Genomic DNA, 6000 nt, shown 5'->3' with positions numbered 1-6000 from the left:
GATATTTTGTAGACGTTTGGGGATGATCCGGATCCAACGGTGGCGACAGTCCGGGTCGGGTCCGGGACAGATTTCGGACGCGTGCGGGAGGAGGTCCGCGGCTGACGAGAGAGGTTAGGTAGGGCCTGGCGGTGAGAGATAGTGCAGAAGGAAAGGTGTGAGAAGAGAGAAAAAGGAGAGGCCCGGCGACTGTTTCCGGAGACCGAAAACGTCCGGCATAAATACCGGCTATAATGCCGCTATAGTTTAACGGTTAGGCTATCAAACGAACTCCGAACGCGATGAAACTTGGCAGGCGGTCTTCCTACACTATAATAAGACCGCACGCCAACTCTCATCCCATTCCGAGAACATTTTCCGGCCACTTATAAAATACTATTTCGGACATGCCGCGGGCGCGTACAAGTGTGGTTGGGCTCAGAACGGACAACAGAGAGAACTCAGAGAACCCAGACGAATGCAAGTTTTAAAACATGATGATGCAATGCACATGATGACATGATAAGATGCAACACGCAAGCAAATGACATGGCAACAACAACGAATAACGGGAAGACACGTGGCACATCGGTCTCGGGGCGTCACAACACTCCACCACTACGAGAGGATCTCGTCCCGAGATCTAGAATGGCACCGGAGGGAAAACGAAAAAGGAAAGAGGAGAGGTAAAACTAAGTTGCTTCTACGACAAACGAGTGAGACCAAGGAACCTTGAAAAGGTTAGGCCATTTCGAGAAAATAATACAACGAAGACGACGAAGTTGAAAACACTCCGTTAGCAAAAGAGGAACAAGGAACAACAAATTCGGATAGCACTCCGGTTGAAAAGAGATGAAAGACTTGATAAACGAAAAGAAGTTGAGGGAAGGGCACAAAACTCCGGTTAAAAACAAGATAGAGAGGGAAAAGAATGGTATAATTTGGGCAGCAGTTCGACTGAAAATGGAAGGAACTGAACATGATCTTGACAAACAAGATGATGGGTTGAAGAGAGCAACATCACAATGCCCCCGGAACAAAAGTAAGAATGGAATCAAAAGAACGGAGGAGAAAACAACATCTTCTAACTCAAAAGATCTTGAAAAGCATCTTTAGGAGAAGAGTCGAATGGAGTTGTTGGAAAAAACCAACAACGAAAAGAGTAAGCTTGATGTGGGCTTAAGGAAAACATCTCAAAACTGAGGTGAAATTCTGCCACTAACGGAAATAAAAGATTGGATTGATATGAACAAGGATACGAGAAACTTAATTCACTAGGAGGGTAACTGAAGAATTTGGGTCATTTATGAGCACCATAATTAGCAACAATCCCAAAGGAAGGCTTTACGTGAAATCTATACCAAAATAACTCCAAGGGAGAAAATGATGGGTTTAAATATCTCATTCCTGACAACTTTTGAATCATGAAACATGAAAGAAAATTATCAAGAATGACATAACACCACCTCAAATGATACTGTAGAAAGAATTGCACTATCGAATGCAAGAAGAGGAATACTTGAGCTCCTCTGAAGAGAAACTCAATGAACACTTTGAGAAGGAATTAAATCCTTGATGAACCATCATGTAGAACCTCCATGAAGAACTCCGGTAACAAAAGGATAACGAAAAGAAAGCGAAGTTGAAAACACAAGGTGAAACCTTGTAATGATTTAGATGGATCTCCGTGATAATTAGAGCTTGGATCTCCGAGAAAGAAAAGATGATCAAAAGAAAAACAATAATTTTGATGAACCTCCGGAGTAAGGAATTAATCACTTGGATGAAACAAGAATAAGAATTACCTTATGCTCATCCTTCACCAATTAAATTGATGTCAAACAATGGATTTAGCATACTACTTATTCCCATAGAAAGGATTAAGATAGATATAGCGCAAACTTGAGGAAGTCTTCAACGAACCACCGGAAGGATTGAAAACAACGAATAAATTGATATGATAACGAATGAAGAGAACTCTTGAATGAACCACCATAAGAATTAAAATGAACGAAGAGAAGATAAAGAAAACACCGGGAAGAATTAGCAAATGAATGAAGGTGCTTGAGAGAATTTATATATGAGAGAACGAAGAGATCATGCACTGATTAGAGGATATTAGATCGATGCACTGGTAAAATTTAGAGAATGAGAGCTGAAAGCTGGAATGAATAACTCTGAGATGATGGGCTCCAGATAATCAGACTGAAAAGACTACTGGATTGCTCCGGAAGGATGAAAAGAATTCCCACAATAGAAAATAATTATGAGAGGATGGCCTTGAACTAGAACCACGAATCTCTGGGAGAACGGATAAGATATGGAGGTAAAACTCTTCTTCGGTCTTCAAATGCAGAGAATGATGATGAGAAAACACCACCATGAATTATTTAGACACTCCGGAAGAATCAAAACGAAGAGGTTGAGCCAACCATGAAAAGATTTTGACAGATCTTGGAGAAGACATTTGACTGATGATAACTCATTCTTACGTCAAACTTTGAAAAGAATTTTAAGGATATCTCCGGGAGAATAGAAGAGTCAGGTAAGATCCTGGAAAAGACCTGTGGGTTAGGGCCCACTCAAAAGAAACATCGTAGAATGATTCAAAAGAGAGGTTGCATCGGTTGAATTAAATGGCTTGAATGAGGTGACATCCTCGAAAGATCTTGAACGAAAGCAGAGTGGAAACACGAATCTTCTAAGATATCTTGGGCACTCCGGAACAAATGAATAGTGAGAAGTGAATTATTATGAGGTGCACCGGTATGAGAAGGTATCGAAACGAGGAAAGGATATGATCAACAAAGTTTGACTAGAATCCACCGGAGAAGAAAAAGAATGAGAAGTGACGAACTAGTAGAACATTTTCAAGAGAACCACCGGGTAAGACTATTGACGGAAAAGAATGGAGAGACTTCTCATCAATCGCATGATAATTGATTCAGAAATCCGAATCCTTGAATGAAAAGGGTGGGTGGGTGGGAAAACAAAGACGTCTTAGGACGTAAGAAATGAACACCATAGAAAGAACTGGTAATTGATCTTGCGGATGTAGAAAAGATCGGATCCACTAGAAGAGAAACACGCAGGTTGAAAAGGATTGACAAGACAATCTCGATGATTATGAAGGATTAGTATTCACATCGGAGTATGAGAACACCATTTGGGGAAGGTATGGAATCAACAGTTGACTTCGAAGCAACTCGAATACCACAACTCAAAACAAAACAAAGGATTGGCTTGCAAAATAAACCGGAACAAACATATGATAGAGACTTCATCCGAAGTTTTTGTGGTGGGGCCTACACGGGCTCGATCGTACAGCACCATCATGTACAAGGCAGTGCACATGACATACGAAGCGTCCCCGAGTCGGCATAGCCAAGGAATCTTTAAGACACAACGAGACCACTGTAAAACCGACCGTGAATAGGCGGACCACTAGACGTCGAACCCCAATTTCATATCATATATCCGTCGGAAAGATATCCTAAGAGCTACTTGAATTCCCACCTATGAAACTCCCGAAATTTTCCGATTATGCAATCAGGTGTTGGGGATACAGGGGAAGCATAATATCTCACCCAAACTAGCAAATCCTACATCCAGCTGTATCCATCCTTCAACACATAACCAAGAAACCTTCGGAAATCGTCTACGTCAACCTTCGAAAAGCATCCGTTATACGAGTTATGGCAATACTCCCGAACTCCTGCCCCAGTACTGGGTGGCGTCGAGGTTATCTCACCAACAACTACATAAAAGAGATTTTCGATGTCGGCGAAACTAAACTCAGGTATTCCAGAACTGCAACGATAAAATTGTGACGACAACACCTCGGAGCTCAACTCCCCGGGACACTGCCACAAAACCCCTGACGGAAGGCACCAAGACAATGTTCTCGTCACAAAACCATCGGAACGATTCCAAGATACCCGCGTGATCCTAAAAAAAATTCATGAAATTTGAGGAGAGAAGAGTCAAAACTCTACGTCAGGATGCCTTACCAGAGCGATGAGGAGACTGGGGAGTAAAAAGAATTCCTAAACTCTCTGATATATAATTCCTAAATGACTCAAAACATTTTTCTAGACTCAACTCGACCGCTAATAACGATCAAGCAGTGGGGCTCCTAAGGGCGGGGAAGGCTCTGATACCAACTTGTAACACCCTCGATGCGGCTATATCTCCCACGTGTCGAAGCACGACTTAGAGGCATAACCGCATTGAAAGCAATGTCGCAAGTGAGGTAATCTTCACACAACCCATGTAATACATAAGGGAAAGAGATACATAGTTGGCTTACAATCGCCACTTCACACAATTACATGAATAAAGCATTACATCATCCAGATACAATCAGGGTCCGACTACGGAACCAAAATAAAAGAAGAACCCCAAATGCGACACGGTCCCCGATCGACCCCAACTGGGCTCCACTACTAATCAACTAGAACGAAACAACATAAAGGACAAGACCTTCATCGAGCTCCTCCTTGAGCTTGGTTGCGTCACCTTCTCGGTAACATCGGCACCTGCAAACAGGTTTTGGAAGTATCTATGAGTCATGGGGACTCAGCAATCTCACACCCTCGCGATCAAGACTATTTAAGCTTATGGGTAAGGTAAAGGTATGAGGTGGAGCTGCAGCAAGCGACTAGCATATATGGTGGCTACATACGCAACTGAGAGCGAGAAGAGAAGGCAAAGCATGGTCGATAAAAGTATGATCAAAAAGTGATCCTAGAACAACCTACGTCAAGCATAACTCCAACACCGTGTTCACTTCACGGACTCCGCAGGAAAGAGACCATCACGGTTACACACGCGGTTGTTGAATTTTAATTAGGGTCAACTTCAGGTTTTCTACAACCGGACGTTAACAAATTCCCATCTGCCCATAAGTGCGGGCACGGCTTTCGAAAGTTCAAATCCCTGCAGGGGTGTCCCAACTTAGCCCATCACAAGCTCTCACGGTCAACGAAGGATATTCCTTCTAGCGGGAAGACCCGATCAGACTCGGAATCCCGGTTACAAGACATTTCGACAAGGTAAAACTAAACCAGCAACACCGCCCGAATGTGCCAACAAATCCCGATAGGAGCTGCACATATCTCGTTCTCAGGGCACACTCGGATGAGCTCTCCATACAGCTAAAACCAAACCTCGAGTTTCCCCGAGGGGGCGCTGCACAGGACTCTAGTTTGGACCAACACTCAGAGGAGCACTGGCCCGGGGGGGTGGGTTTAAATAAAGATGACCCTTGAGTCTGCAGAACCCAAGGGAAAGAAAAGGCTAGGTGGCGAATGGTAAAATCAATGTTGGTCATTGCTGGAGGTGTTTTATTCAAGGCGAACTGACAAGGGGTTCCCATTATCACCCAACCACGTAAGGAACGCAAAATCTGGGAACATAACACCAATATGACGGAAACTAGGGCGGCAAGAGTGGAACAAAACACCAGGAATAAGGCCGAGCCTTCCACCCTTTACCAAGTATATAGATGCATTAGTTAAATAAGAGATATTGTGATATCCCAACAAGTAAACATGTTCCAACAAGGAACAACATCTCCATGTCCCAACAAGGAACAAACTTCAATCTTCACCTGCAACTAACAACGCTATAAGAGGGGCTGAGCAAAGCGGTAACATAGCCAATCAACGGTTTGCTAGGACAAGGTGGGTTAGAGGCTTGGTTCAACAATATAGGAGGCATGATAAGCAAGTGGTAGGTATCGCAGCATAGGCATAGCAAAAGAGCGAGCAACTAGCAAGCAAAGATAGAAGTGATTTCGAGGGTATGGTCATCTTGCCTGAGATCCCGCAAGGAAGAAGAACGAGTCCATGAAGAAGACAAACGGACGTAGTCGAACGGGTCCTCACAAACACGACGTTAACGGAACTAACCCGAAGAAGCAACACCGGAAAGAAGCAAACAACATGGTAAACAAGCATCACATAAGCATGGCATGATGCGCAAACAAGTATGATGCATGTACGGTTTAAAGAGGCATGG

This window comes from Triticum urartu, chromosome 4A, assembly GCF_056163025.1.
Source record: "Triticum urartu cultivar PI428250 chromosome 4A, HENAU_Tu73, whole genome shotgun sequence".
NCBI classification, from domain to species: domain Eukaryota; kingdom Viridiplantae; phylum Streptophyta; class Magnoliopsida; order Poales; family Poaceae; genus Triticum; species Triticum urartu.
This window is presented reverse-complemented; position numbering follows the sequence as displayed.